Here is a 16,070-nt window from a genome sequence, read left to right on the forward strand (position 1 = left end):
TGCACCATTCTGGGCGTTTAACGCCAGGATGGCACAAGGGGGAGGATTTTGTTTTCAAATCAATTTTTTTTCAAGTTTTCAAAATTTTTCAAAATCAAATCTTTTTCAAATCATATCTTTTCAATCAAATGTTTTCAAAATCAATTTCTTTCCTTTTTCAAAGATACTTGCTATCAATTAATGATTTGATTCAACATTTCAAGTATGTTGCCTTTTCTGTTGAGAAAGGTTTAATGTTTGAATCATATCTTTTCTTGATAGCCAAGTTATTAATTTTTAAAATTAAATCTTTTTAAAATTGTTTTCAAATCATATCTTCTCAATCATATCTCTTTAATCACATCTTTTTTTTAAAACGGTTTTCAATCATATCTTTTTGATTTCTAATTTCAAAGTCTTTTTCAAAAATTACTTGATTTCTTTCCCACTCTTGATTTTCGAAAATCAATTAAAGTTTTTCAAATTTTTTTTAACTTAATTTTCGAAAAAGCTCTTCCCCTCTTCTCACATCCTTCTATTTATGGAGTATCACTCCTCCTCAATGCACAATTCGAACTCTATCTCACTAAGTTCGAATTCTTCTACCTCTTTCTTCCATTTTTCTTTTCCTCTGACACCTCAAGGAATCTCTATACTGTGACATAGAGGATTCCATATTTTCTTGTTCTCTTCTCTTTCATATGAGCAGGAACAAAGATAAAGGCATTCTTGTTGAAGCTGACCCTGAACCTGAAAGGACCTTGAAGCGAAAGCTAAGAGAAGCTAAGGCACAACTCTCTGTAGAGGACCTAACAGAAATCTTCAAAGAAGAAGGACCCATGGCAGCCGAAAACAACAACAATGCAAACAATGCAAGGAAGGTGCTGGGTGACTTTACTGCACCTACTCCCGACTTCTATGGGAGAAGCATCTCTATCCCTGCCATTGGAGCAAACAACTTTGAGCTTAAGCCTCAATTAGTTTCTCTAATGCAACAGAATTGCAAGTTCCATGGACTTCCATTGGAAGATCCTCATCAGTTTTTGGCTGAGTTCTTGCAAATCTGTGACACTGTCAAGACTAATGGGGTTGACCCTGAGGTCTACAGACTTATGCTATTCCCTTTTGCTGTAAGAGACAGAGCTAGGATATGGTTGGACTCACAACCTAAAGAAAGCCTGAACTCATGGGAAAAGCTAGTCAATGCCTTTTTGGCAAAGTTCTTTCCACCTCAAAAATTGAGTAAGCTTAGAGTGGAAGTCCAAACCTTCAGACAGAAGGATGGAGAATCCCTCTATGAAGCTTGGGAAAGATACAAACAATTGATCAGAAAATGTCCTTCTGACATGCTTTCTGAATGGAGCATCATAGGCATTTTCTATGATGGTCTCTCTGAACTGTCCAAGATGTCTTTGGATAGCTCTGCTGGACGATCTCTTTATTTGAAGAAGACGCCTACAGAAGCTCAAGAGCTGATTGAAATGGGTGCAAATAACCAATTCATGTACACTTCTGAAAGGAATCCTGTAAACAATGGAACTAATCAGAAGAAAGGAGTTCTTGAGATTGATACTCTGAATACCATTCTGGCTCAGAACAAGATATTGACTCAACAAGTCAATTTGATTTCTCAAAGTCTGTCTGGAATGCAAAATGCACCAAGCAGTACTAGGGATGCTTCATCTGAAGAAGAAGCCTATGATCCTGAGAACCCTTCAATGGAAGAGGTGAATTACCTAGGAGAACCCTATAGAAACACCTATAATTCTTCATGGAGAAATCACCCAAATCTCTCATGGAAGGATCAACAGAGACCTCAACAAGGTTTCAACAACAATAATGGTGGAAGAAACAGGTTTAGCAATGGCTAGCCTTCTCCATCATCTTCTCAGCAACAGACAGAGAATTCTAAGCAGAACAACTCTGACTTAGCAACCATGGTCTCTGATCTAATCAAAATCACTCAAAGTTTCATGACTGAAACAAGGTCCTCCATTAGGAATTTGGAGGCACAAGTGGGACAGCTGAGCAAGAAAATTACTGAACTCCCCCCTAGTACTCTTCCAAGCAATACAGAAGAAAATCCAAAAGGAGAGTGCAAGGCCATCAACATGGCCGAATTTGGAGAGGAAGGAGAGGAGGTGAACGCCACTGAGGAAGACCTCAATGGGCGTGCACTAGCCTCCAATGAGTTCCCTAATGAGGAACCATGGGAATCTGAGGCTCAAAATGAGACCATGGAGATTCCATTGGACTTACTTCTGCCTTTCATGAGCTCTGATGAGTATTCCTCCTCTGAAGAGGATGAGTATGTCACTGAAGAGCAAGTTGCTAAATACCTTGGAGCAATCATGAAGCTAAATGACAAGTTATTTGGAAATGAGACTTGGGAGAATGAACCTCCTTTGCTCACCAAAGAACTGGATGACTTGTCTAGGCAGAAATTACCTCAAAAGAGACAAGACCCTGGGAAGTTTTCACTACCTTGTACCATAGGCACCATGACCTTCAAGAAGGCTCTGTGTGACTTAGGGTCAAGTGTAAACCTCATGCCTCTCTCTGTAATGGAGAAGCTAGGGATCTTTGAGGTACAAGCTGCAAGAATCTCACTAGAGATGGCAGACAATTCAAGAAAACAAGCTTATGGACTTGTAGAGGATGTTCTGGTAAAGATTGAAGACCATTACATCCCTGCTGATTTCATAGTCCTAGAGACTGGGAAGTGCAAGGATGAATCTATCATCCTTGGCAGACCCTTCCTAGCCACAGCAAAGGCTGTGATTGATGTTGACAGAGGTGAACTGATCATTCAAGTGAATGAAAAATCCTTTGTGTTTAAGGCTCAAGGATATCCCTCTGTCACCATGGAGAGGAAGCATGAAGAGCTTCTCTCAAATCAGAGTCAAACAGAGCCCCCACAGTCAAACTCTAAGTTTGGTGTTGGGAGGCCACAACCAAACTCTAAGTTTGGTGTTGAACCCCCACATTCAAACTCTAAGTTTGGTGTTGGGAGGTTCCAACATTGCTCTGAGAAAATGTGAGGCTCCATGAGAGCCCTCTGTCAAGCTACTGACATTAAAGAAGCGCTTGTTGGGAGGCAACCCAATGTTATATTTTACATATTTTCCTTTGTTATTTTATTTTATTTTGTAGGTTGATGATCATGAGAAGTCACAAAATCAATTGAAAAAGCAAAAACAGAATAAAAAACAGGAAGAAAAACAACACACCCTGGAGGAAGAACCTACTGTCGTTTAAACGCCAGTAAGGCTAGTAGGTGGGCGTTTAACACCCAGTCTGGCACCATTCTGGGCGTTTAACGCCAGAAAGGGGCACCAGACTGGCATTAAACGCCAGGAAAGGGCAAGAACCTGGCATTAAATGCCAGAAATGGGCACCAGCCCGGCGTTTAACGCCAGAATTGGCTCAAAACGCATTTTTGCATGCCATTTGGTGCAGGGATGACTTTTCCTTGACACCTCAGGATCTGTGGACCCCACAGGATCCCCACCAACCTCACCACCCTCTCTCTTCTTCACCCATTCACCAATCACCTCAACACCTCTTCCCCAAACACCCTTCACCTATCAAATCCCATCTTTCTCTTCACCACTCACATCCATCCTTCATAAAACCCCACCTACCTCACCATTCAAATTCAAACCATTTTCCCTCCCAAACTCGCCCATAATGGCCGAACCCTACCCCTCTCTCCACCCCTATATAAACCCATCTTCACCCCTTCATTTCACACACCCTAAACACTACTTCTCCCTTTGGCCGAACCACAAAGCCATCTCCCTCTCCTCCATTTTCTTCTTCTTCTACTCTATTCTTTCTTCTTTTGCTTGAGGACGAGCAAACCTTTTAAGTTTGGTGTGGTAAAAGCATTGCTTTTTGTTTTTCCATAACCATTTATGGCATCCAAGGCCGGAGAAACCTCTAGAAAGAGGAAAGGGAAGGCAAAAGCTTCCACCTCCGAGTCATGGGAGATGGAGAGATTCATCTCAAGGGTGCATCAAGACCACTTCTATGAAGTTGTGGCCATGAAGAAGGTGATCTATGAGTCCCTTTCAAACTCAAAAAGGGTCAACTTTGATCAAAGGTTGGACCAAGTCCTCACAGACATTTGTGAAGAGGGCGCTCAATGGAAGAGAGATTCAAGAGGAAAGCCGGTTCAACTGAGAAGGCATGACCTCAAGCCCATCACTAAGAAAAGGATGGAGCAAACAAGAGACCCCACTCATCATGAAATCCCTGAGATGCCTCAAGGGATGCACTTTCCTCCACAAAACTATTGGGAGCAACTAAATACCTCCCTAGGAGAATTGAGTTCCAACATGGGACAACTAAGGGTGGAGCACCAAGAACACTCCATCCTCCTCCATGAAATTAGAGAAGATCAAAGAATCATGAGAGAGGAGCAACAAAGGCAAGGAAGAGATATTGAGGAGCTCAAGCACTCCATAAGACCTTCAAGAAGAAGAATACGCCGCCATCACTAAGGTGGACCGTTCTTTAATCTCCTTGTTTTTTATTTATCTGTTTTTCGAATTTCTATGCTTATGTTTATCCATGTTTGTGTCTTATGATCATTAGTGTCTTAGTGTCTATGCCTTAAAGTTATGAATGTCCTATGAATCCATCACCTTTCTTAAATGAAAACTGTTTTTAATCACAAAAGAACAAGAAGTACAGGATTTCGAATTCATCTTTAAAACTAGCTTAATTAGTTTGATGTGGTGGCAATACTTTTTGTTCTCTGAATGTATGCTTGAACAGTGCATATGTCTTTTGAATTTGTGGTTCATGAATGTTGGCTCTTGAAAGAATGATGAAAAAGGAGACATGTTACTGAGGATCTGAAAAATCATAAAAATGATTCTTGAAGCAAGAAAAAGCAGTGAATACAAAAAAAACGAAAAAAAAGGGAGAAAGAGAAAAAGAAAGAAAAAGAAAGAAAAAGAAAGAAATAAAGTTGTGATCCAAGGCAAAAAGAGTGTGCTTAAGAACCCTGGACACCTCTAATTGGGGACTCTAGCAAAGCTGAGTCACAATCTGAAAAGGTTCACCCAATTACGTGTCTGTGGCATGTATGTATCCGGTGGTAATACTGGAAGACAGAGTGCTTTAGGCCACGGCCAAGACTCAATAAGTAGCTGTGTTCAAGAATCATCATACTTAACTAGGAGAATCAATAACACTATCTGGATTCTGAGTTCCTAAAGAAGCCAATCATTCTGAATTTCAAAGGATAAAGTGAGATGTCAAAACTGTTCGGAGGCAAAAAGCTACTAGTCCCGCTCATCTAATTTGGAGCTAAGTTTCATTGATAATTTGGAGTCTATAGTATATTCTCTTCTTTTTATCTTATTTGATTTTCAGTTGCTTGAGGACAAGCAACAATTTAAGATTGGTGTTGTGATGAGCGGATAATTTGTACGCTTTTTGGCATTGTTTTTAGTATGTTTTTAGTATATTTGGTTTAGTTTTTAGTATATTTTTATTAGTTTTTAGTTAAAATTCACTTTTCTGGACTTTACTATGAATTTGTGTGTTTTTCTGTGATTTCAGGTATTTTCTGGCTGAAATTGAGGGACCTGAGCAAAAATCTAATTCAGAGACTGAAAATGGCTGCAGATGCTGTTGGATTCTGACCTCCCTGCACTCGAAGTGGATTTTCTGGAGCTACAGAAGCCCAATTGGCGCGCTCTCAATGGCGTTGGAAAGTAGACATCCTGGGCTTTCCAGCAATATATGATAGTCTATACTTTGCCCAAGATTTGATGGCCCAAACCGGCGTTCAAAGTCACCTTCAGAAATTCCAGCGTTAAACGCCGGAACTGGCACCAAAGTGGGAGTTAAACGCCCAAACTGGCACAAAAGTTGGCGTTTAACTCCAAGAAGAGTCTCTACACGAAAATGCTTCATTGCTCAGCCCAAGCACACACCAAGTGGGCCCGGAAGTGGATTTTTATGTCATTTACTCATCTTTGTAAACCTTAGGCTACTAGTTTTCTATAAGTAGGACCTTTTACTATTATGTTATCATCTTTTGATCATGTTTTTATGATTGAACCCTCTTTGGGAGGCTGGCCATTCGGCCATTCCTAGACCTTGTTCCTATGTATTTTCAACGGTGGAGTTTCTACACACCATAGATTAAGGTGTGGAGCTCTGCTATACCTCGAAGTATTAATGCAATTACTATTGTTCTTCTATTCAATTCCTCTTGTTCTTGTTCTAAGATATCACTTGTTCTTCAACTTGATGAATGTGATGATCCGTGACACTCATCATCATTCTCACCTATGAACGTGTGCCTGACAACCACCTCCGTTCTACCTTAGATTGGGTGAATATCTCTTGGATTCTTGATACACGATGCATGGTTGATCGCCTGACAACCGAGTGCTCGCCTGACAACCGAGCCAGCCATTCCGTGAGATCAGAGTCTTCGTGGTATAGGCTAGAACTGATGGCGGCATTCAAGAGAATCCGGAAGGTCTAACCTTGTCTGTGGTATTCTGCGTAGGATTCAATGATTGAATGACTGTGACGTGCTTCAAACTCCTGAGGGCGGGGCGTTAGTGACAGACGCAAAAGAATCAATGGATTCTATTCCGGCCTTATCGAGAACCGACAGATGGATAGCCGTGCCGTGACAGGGTGCGTTGAACATTTCCACTGAGAGGATGGGAGGTAGCCACTGACAACGGTGAAACCCTTGCATAAGCTTGCCATGGAAAGGAGTAAGAAGGATTGGATGAAGACAGTAGGAAAGCAGAGAGACGGAAGGGACACAGCATCTTCATGCGCTTATCTGAAATTCCCACCAATGAATTACATAAGTATCTCTATCTTTATCTTTATGTTTTATTCATCATCTATACCCATTTGAGTCTGCCTGACTAAGATTTACAAGATGACCATAGCTTGCTTCATACCAACAATCTCCGTGGGATCGACCCTTACTCGCGTAAGGTTTATTACTTGGACGACCCAGTGCACTTGCTGGTTAGTTGTGCGAAGTTGTGTTTATGCCATGGTATTGAACACCAAGTCTTTGGGGTTCATTACCGGGGATTATGAGAGTTGTGAAAAGTACTGTTCACAATTTTGCGCACCAGTATTGAATGTGAATATGACCAGACAAAATGAAATATGGAAATAATGAAAAAATTTATCATTGGAGAATCAGTCGAGGCCTAAGAGACAGTAGTTGACGGAATGGGCTGTACTAGACTTAGAACGGGAATGGGTGGTATGGTCACTGATCGAGGAACTATGGGAGGAGCAGGTTAAGTCACTTCAGTCTCAATATTAGATTGGTCAATCTCTAGAAGAAATGGTGGGATGTGCTCTTTTTACTTTCTTAGGGTTTGCACTAAGAAGAATGTCAGTAGCCCCACGTTTCTTTGAAGAAAGGGTAGCTGGGCCTGACTTCCCTCGGCCTCAACACTCCTGGATTTAGTTTTCTTTGAATCAGCATCCTCCTTCTGAGTTGTCCCATTCTTCACAGGATTTCTTTCAGAAGTGTACATGAACTGGTTATTTGCAACTATTTCAATGAGTTCCTGGGCTTCTGTAGGTGTTTTCTTCAGATGAATAGATCCGCCTGCAGAATGGTCCAATGACATCTTGGATAACTCAGACAGACCATCATAGAAGATACCTATGATGCTTCATTCTGAAAGCATGTCAGAAGGACACCTTCTGATCAATTGCTTGTATCTTTCCTAAGCTTCATAGAGGGATTCACCTTCCTTCTGTTTGAAGGTTTGAACTTCCACTCTAAGCTTACTCATCTTTTGAGGTGAAAAGAATTTAGCTAAGAAGGCATTTACCAGTTTTTTCCAAGAGTTTAGGCTGTCTCTAGGTTGTGAGTTCGACCATATACTAGCTCTGTCTCTTACAGCAAAAGGGAAAAGCATAAGTTTGTAGACCTCGAGATCACTCCATTGGTCTTAATAGTGTCACAGATTTGCAAAAATTCAGCCAAGAACTAATGAGGATCTTCCAATGGAAGTCCATGAAACTTGCAATTCTGTTGCATCAGAGAAACTAATTGAGGCTTAAGCTCATCCAATGGCAAGAATAGAGATGCTTCTCCCATAGAAGTCGAGAGTTGGTGTAGTAAAGTCACCAAGCATCTTCCTTGCATTGTTGTTGTTGGGTTCGGCCATGTCTGTTTTGTCTGCTCCCTTTTCAAAAATTTCTGTCAGGTCCTCTTCAGAGTATTGTGCTTTAGCTGCTCTTAGCTTCCTCTTCAGAGTCCTTTCAGGTTCAGGATCAGCTTCAACAAGAATGCCTTTATCTTTGTTCCTACTCATATGAAAGAGAAGAAAACAAAGAAAGTATGGAATCCTCTATGTCACAGTATAGAGATTCCTTGATGTGTCAGAGGAAAAGAAGAATAGAAGGATGAGGTAGAGAGAGGAATTCGAACTTATAGAGAGGGAGGGGGTCCAAATCATTAAAGGAGGATAAGTGTTAGTGATTAAATAGAAAGAGATGGGAGAGAGAAGAAATTCGAATACTGAATAAAAGAAAAAGAAAAAATATTTTTGTTTTTATTTTAAAAATTAGTTAGTATTAGAAAATTAAGAAAGGAATAAAATTAGAGTTTAAAATAATTAGTTAATTAAAAAGATTTTTGAAGAAGTGGTTAGTGGTTTTCAAAAATTAGAGAGAGAGAAAAGTAGTTAGGTGGTTTTGAAAAAGATAAGAAAAAGTAAGTTTTGAAAAGATAAGAAGTTAGAAAAATATTTTGAAATTAAAATTTGAAAAAGATATGATTTGGAAAAGATTTGATTAAAAAAGATATGTTTGAAAAGATATGATTGAAAAAGATTTGATTTTTAAAATCAAAATTGATGACTTAACTAACAAGAAACTAAAAAATATGATTCTAGAATTCAAATATTGAACCTTTCTTAACAAGAAAGTAACAAACTTGAAATTTTTGAATCACAACATTAATTGTTAGCAAGGATTTTCGAAAATATTAAAAGAAAAATGAAAAAGATTTTATTTTGAAAAAGATATGATTGATATGAGAGAATATGAAAAAGATAAGATTTTGAAAAATTGAAAAAGATTTGAATTGAAAACAAAATTTCCTCCTTGGTGTTATCCTGGCATTAAACGCCCAGAATGGCATCCATTCTGGCATTTAACACCCACTTGGCTAACTCTTTGGACGTTAAACGCTCAGCCAGGTACCCTGGCTGGCGTTTAAACGCCAGAAATCCTTCTTTACTGGGCATTTTGAACGTCCAGCTTTTTTTCTGTGATTCCTCTGATGTATGTTATGAATCTTCAATTCTCTGTATTATTGACTTGAAAAGACATAATTTTGATTTTTTTTGAATTTTTAATGATGAGAGAAAAAAACAACAGAATGAAATTAAACATGAAAAACTAAGATCAAAACAAGGAATGCATGCAAGAACACTTTGAATGTCAAGATGAGCATCAAGAACACTATGAAGATCATGATGAACATCAAGAACATATTTTTGAAAATTTTTAAGAAAAGAAAGACATGCAAGACACCAAACTTAGAAATTTTCATACTAGAGACACTAACAATTTGAGAATGCACATGAGAAACAACAAAAGACACAAAACAAGAGAATTTAAAGATCAGACAAAGAAAATCATCAAGAACAACTTGAAGATCAATGAAGAACACAAGAACACACTTTCGAAAAATGCAAGAAGAATAAAGACATGCAATTGATACCAAACTTAAAAATTGACACTAGACTCAAACATGAAACACAAAATATTTTTTTGTTTTATGATTTTTTTTGTATTTTTTCAAAAATTATTTTGAAAAAGAAAATAAGAAACTCAAAATTTTTAATAAGAATTCCAGGAATCATGCAATGTTAATCTAAAGTTTCAGTCTAAATAGATTAGACATGGCTAGCCAAGCTTTAGTAGAGCATTACATACAACAGCCAAATTGATGGGAATAAAAAATGCTCCTCTGATGATAAAAGCATCATTTGAAACTCTAGAATTCATTCTTAAAAATTCTGAAGAAAAAAATAAAAAAAGAAAAATACCTAATCTAAGCAACAAGATGATCCCAGTTGTCCAAACTCGAACAATCCCCGGCAACGGCACCAAAACGTGGTGCACCGAATTGTGATACATAACTCCGATACAACTAACCAGCAAGTGCACTGGGTCGTCCAAGTAATAGCTTACGTGAGTAAGGATCGATCCCACATAGATTGTTAGCTTGAAGCAAGCTATGGTCATCTTGTAAATCTCAGTCAGGCAGATTCACATGGTTATGAGATTTTGATGATTAAAAACGAAATAAAACATAAAATAAGACAAAGATACTTATGCAATTCATTAGTGGAAATTTTAGATAAGGGTATGGAGATGCTTTGTTCCCTCTGAGCCTCTGCTTTCCTACTGCTTTCATCCAATCATGCGTACTCCTTTCCATGGCAAGCTGTATGTTGGGGGATCACCGTTGTCAATGGCTACCGTCCGTCCTCTCAGTGAAAATGGTCCGGCTACATGTTACGTAGGGTTAATCATCTGTTGGTTCTCACTTGTGTTGGAATAAGATCCAATGATCCTTTTGCGCACTGTCACTGCGCCCAGCACTCGTGAGTTTGAAGCTTGTCACAGTCATCCTATCCTAGATCCTACTCGGAATACCACAGACAAAGTTTAGACTTTCCAGATCTCAAGAATGCTGCCAATTGATTCTAGCTTATAACATGAAGACTCTGATCTCACAAAATGGAAGGCTCTGTTATCAGGAGAGGCAACCATGCGTCGTGGACCAGGGGGCCAAGAGATATACATTCAAGCTTGTTTTCAGGTAGAACAGAAGTGGTTGTCAGGCACGCATTCATAAGTGAGAATAGAGATGAGTGTTACTTGATCATCACATTCATCATGTTGAAGTGTGAATAAATATCTTAGATCAAGAATGAGCTTGAATTAAATAGAAAACAGTAGTAATTGCATTAATTCATGAGGAACAGCAGAGCTCCACACCTTAATCTATGAGGTGTAGAAACTTCACCGTTGAAAATACATAAGTGATGAAGGTCCAGGCATGGCCGAATGGCCAGCCCCCTAAACGTGATCAAGAGATCAACAGTGATACAAAGATAGTCTCAAAAATGATCTAAAGATCTCCCCCCCCCCTCTTTTTAAAATACAATAGTAAAAGGTCCTATTTATAATGAACTAGTAACCTAAAGTTTACAGAAATAAGTAAATGATGTAGAAATCCACCTCCGGGGCCCACTTGGTGTGTGCATGGGCTGAGCATTGAAGCTTTCACATGCATAGGCTTTTCTTGGAGTTAAATGCCAGCCCTGGTGCCAGTTTAGGCGTTTAACTCCAGCTTTTATGCCAGATTTGGCGTTTAACGCCAGAAAAGGGTAGAAAGTTGGCTTTAAAACGCCAGTTTGCATTATCAAAACTTGGATAAAGTATGAACTATTATATATTTCTGGAAAGCCCAAGATGTCTACTTTCCAATGCAGTTTAGAGCGCGCCAATTGGGCTTCTGTAGCTCTAGAAAATCCATTTCGAGTGCAGGGAGGTTAGAATCCAACAGCATCTGCAGTCCTTTTTCAGCCTCTGAATCAGATTTTTGCTCAGGTCCCTCAATTTCAGCCAGAAAATACCTGAAATCATAGAAAAATACACAAACTCATAGTAAAGGCCAGAAATGTGATTTTTTCATAAAAAATAATAATTATATACTAAAAACTAACTAAATCATACTAAAAACTACCTAAAAACAATGCCAAAAAGCGTATAAATTATCCGCTCATCACAACACCAAAACTTAAATTATTGCTTGTCCCCAAGAAACTGAAAATAAATAAAATAAAAAGAAGAGAATATACAATGAATTCCAAAATATCAATGAAGCTTAGCTCCAATTAGATGAGCGGGACTAGTAGCTTTTTGCTTCTGAACAGTTTTGGCATCTCACTTTATCCTTTGAAGTTCAGAATGATTGGCATCTCTAGGAATTCAGAATTAAGATAGTGTTATTGATTCTCCTAGTTCAGTATGTTGATTCTTGAACACAGCTACTTTATGAGTCTTGGTCGTGACCCTAAGCACTTTGTTTTCCAGTATTACCACTGGATACATAAATGCCACAGACACATAACTGGGTGAACCTTTTCAGATTGTGACTCAGCTTTGTTAAAGTCCCCAGTTAGAGGTGTCCAGAGTTCTTAAGCACACTCTTTCTGCTTTGGATCACGATTTTAACCACTCAGTCTCAAGCTTTTCACTTGGACCTTCATGACACAAGCATATGGTTAAGGACAGCTTGATTTAGCCACTTAGGCCAGGATCTTATTCCTTTGGGCCCTCCTATACATTAATGCTCAAAGCCTTGGATCCCTTTTACCCTTGCCTTTTGGTTTAAAGGGCTATTGGCTTTTTCTGCTTGCTTTTTATTTTTCTTTCTTTTTCTTTTTTGCCATTTTTTTTGCAAGCTTTGTTATTCACTGCTTTTTCTTGCTTCAAGAATCAATTTTATGATTTTTCATATTATCAATAACATTTCTCTTTTTTTCATCATTCTTTCAAGAGCCAATAATTTTAACATTCATAAACTTCACTATCAAAATTATGCATTGTTCAAGCATTCATTCAGAAAACAAAAAGTATTGCCACCACGTCAAAATAATCAAACTAATTTCAAGATAAATTTCGAAATTCAAGTACTTCTTGTTCTTTTGTAATTAGGTACATTTTTCATTTAAGAAAGGTGAAGGGTTCATAGGACATTTATAGCCTTAAGACATAGATACTAGACACTAATGATCATGTAATGAGGACAAAAACATAGATAACACATAAAGCATAAAAATCGAACAACAGAAAGATAAGAACAAGGAAATCAAAGAACCGGTCCACCTTAGTGATGGCGGCTAGTTCTTCCTCTTGAAGATCTAATGGAACGCTTGAGCTCCTCTATGTCTCTTCCTTGCCTTTGTTGCTCTTCCCTCATGGCTATTTGATCATCTCTAATTTCATGGAGAATAATGGAGTGCTCTTGGTGCTCCATCCTTAGTTGCTCCATATTGGAACTCAAATCTCCCAAAGAGGTGTTGAGTTGCTCCCAATAGTTGTGTGGAGAAAAATGCATCCCTTGAGGCATCTCAGGGATTTCTTGATGAGGGACTTCCTCATGCTCTTGTTAAGGTCCATGAGTGGGCTCTCTTATTTGCTCCATCCTCCTTTTAGTGATGGGCTTGTCCTCTTCAATGAGGATGTCTTCTCCTATGACAACTCCAGCTAAATTGCATAGGTGACAGATGAGATGAGAAAAGGCTAACCTTGCCAAGGTGGAGGTTTTGTTAACCACTTTGTAGAGTTCTAGAGATATGACCTCATGAACTTCTACTTCCTCTCCAATCATGATGCTATGGATCATGATAGCCTGATCTACAGTCACTTCGGATCGGTTGCTAGTAGGAATGATGGAGCATTGGATGAATTCCAACCATCCTTTAGCCACGGGTTTAAGGTCATGCCTTCTCAATTGAACCGGCTTGCCTTTGGAGTCTCTTTTCCACTAAGCTCCTTCCACACATATGTCCATGAGGACTTAGTCCAACCTTTAATCAAAGTTGACCCTTTTAGTGTAGGGGCGTGCATCTCCTTGCATCATTAGCAAGTTGAATGCCAACCTTACATTTTCCGGACTAAAAACTAAGTATTTCTCCCGAACCATTGTAAGCCAATTCTTTGGGTTCGGGTTCACACTTTGATCATGGTTTTTGGTAATCCATGCATTAGCATAGAACTCTTGAACCATTAAGATTTTGACTTATTGAATGGGGTTGGTGAGAACTTCCCAACCTCTTTTTCGAATCTCATGTCAGATCTCTGGATACTCATTCCTTTTGAGCATGAAAGGAACCTCAGGGATCACCTTTTTCTTGGCCACAACTTTATAGAAGTGGTCTTGATGGACCTTTGAGATGAATCTCTCCATCTCCCATGACTCGGAGGTGGAAGCTTTTGCCTTCCTTTTCCTCTTTCTAGAGGTTTCTCTGGCCTTAGGTGCCTTAAATGGTTATGGAAACACAAAAAGTAATGCTTTTTCCACACCAAACTTAAAAGGTTTGCTCATCCTTAAGAAAAAAAAGAAAGAAGGACGAAGAAGAATAAGAAATGGAGGAGATGGAGAGTTGTGAGTGGTTCGGCCAAGGGAAGAAGAAGTGTTTATAATGTGTGAATTTGAAGGATGGATGAGGGGTTTATATAGGAGTGGAAAGAAAGGGTAGGGTTCGTGTATTAGAGGTTGGCTTTGTTGGGGAAGAGTGGGTGTAGGTGATTGGTAAAGAGGTGATGGGGAAGAAAAATGGAGGTGATTGTGAGGGGTATTTGGGGAAGGGTGTTATGGGAAGGTGTGAAGAAGAGAGAGAGTGAGTTAAGGTAGGTGGGGATTCTGTGGGGTCCATAGATCCTGAGGTGTCAAGAATTTCTCATCCCTGCACCGTTTTGGCGTGTAAATGCCCTTTTGAGTGCCAATCCTGGCGTTAAACACCAAGTTGCTGCCCATTTCTGGTGTTTAATGCCACCTTTTCTTCTCTTTCTATCTTGGTGCCCTTTTCTAGCGTTAAACGCCCAGAATGGTGCCAGACTGGGCATTTAACGTCCATTCTGCTACCCTTACTGGCGTTTAAATGCCAGTAAGCTCATCCTCCAGGGTGTGCTATTTTCAATGCTATTTTTTATTTTTGCTTTTGTTTTTGAGACTCCACATGATCATCATCCTAAAGAAAATATAAAATAACAATGGAAAATAGAAATTCAACATAGATAAGTTAAAATTGGGTTGCCTCCCAACAAGCGCTTCTTTAATGTCAATAGCTTGACAGTGAGCTCTCATGGAGCCTCAAAAATACTCAGAGCATGATGATGGCCTCTCAACACCAAATTTAGAGTTTGAATGTGGGGGCTCTAGTTGACTCTGTATTGATAGAAGCTTTTCATGCTTCTTCTCCATGTGTACAGAAGGAGATTCTTGAGCCTTAAACACAGGGTAGTCCTCATTCACTTGAAGGACCAACTCTCCTCTGTCAACATCAATCACAACTTTTGCTGTGGCTAGAAGGGGTCTGCCAAGCATGATGGATTCATTCTTATTCTTCCCAGTGTCCAGGATTATGAAGTCAGCAGGGATGTAAAGGCCATCAACCTTCCCTAAAACATCTTCTACAAGTCCATAAGCCAGTTTCATGGATTTGTCTGCCATCTCTAGTGAGATTCTTGCAGCTTGTACCTCAAAGATTCCCAGTTTCTCCATTACTGAGAGTGGCATGAGGTTTATGCTTGACCCCAGGTCACACAGAGCCTTCTCAAAGGTCATGGTGCCTATGGTACAGGGTATTAAGAATTTTTCGGGATCCAGTTTCTTCTGAGGTAACGTCTGCCTAATCAAGTCATTTAGTTCATTGGTGAGCAAGGGGGGTTCATCTTCCCAAGTCTCATTACCAAATAACTTGGCATTCATCTTCATGATTGCTCCAAGGTACTTAGCAACTTGCTCTTCAGTAATATCTTCATCCTCTTCAGGGGAAGAATACTTATCAGAGCTCATGAATGGCAGAAGTAGGTTTAATAGAATCTCTATGGTCTCTGTATGAGCCTCAGATTCCCTTGGTTCCTCAAAGGGGAACTTCTTTTCATTCAGAGGACATCCCATGAGGTTTTTCTCACTGAGAATCACGTCCTCCTTACTCTTTCCAGGTTTGGCCATGTTGGTCATGGTTATGGCATTGCACTCTCTCTTGGGATTTTCTTTTGTATTGCTTGGGAGAGTGCTAGGAGGAGTTTCAGTAACCTTTTTACTCAGCTGACCCACTTGTGCCTCCAAATTTCTAATGGAGGATCTTGTTTCATTTATGAAACTTAGTGTGGTCTTAGATAGATCAGAGACTATGGTTGCTAAGTCAGAATGACTCTACTCAGAGTTCTCTGTCTGTTGCTGAGAAGATGATAGAAAAGGCTTGCTATTGCTAAACCTATTTCATCCACCATTATTGTTGTTGAAGCCTTGTTGAGGC

The 16,070-nt window shown here is 39.4% G+C and overlaps 2 non-coding genes across 2 annotated transcripts; one reads left to right on the plus strand and one right to left on the minus strand.

Annotated features, from left to right (window-relative positions):
* Nucleotides 1-1,223: 1,223 nt before the first annotated feature.
* Nucleotides 1,224-1,331, minus strand: LOC130984819 (small nucleolar RNA R71). The gene has a single exon (XR_009088726.1). It is a non-coding gene; the product is annotated as a small nucleolar RNA R71 (small nucleolar RNA).
* A 6,342-nt stretch (nt 1,332-7,673) lies between these two features.
* Nucleotides 7,674-7,781, plus strand: LOC130983994 (small nucleolar RNA R71). The gene has a single exon (XR_009087957.1). It is a non-coding gene; the product is annotated as a small nucleolar RNA R71 (small nucleolar RNA).
* Nucleotides 7,782-16,070: the final 8,289 nt, after the last annotated feature.

Source organism: Arachis stenosperma, chromosome 5 (assembly GCF_014773155.1).
Source record: "Arachis stenosperma cultivar V10309 chromosome 5, arast.V10309.gnm1.PFL2, whole genome shotgun sequence".
In the NCBI taxonomy this organism is placed as follows: Eukaryota; Viridiplantae; Streptophyta; class Magnoliopsida; order Fabales; family Fabaceae; genus Arachis; species Arachis stenosperma.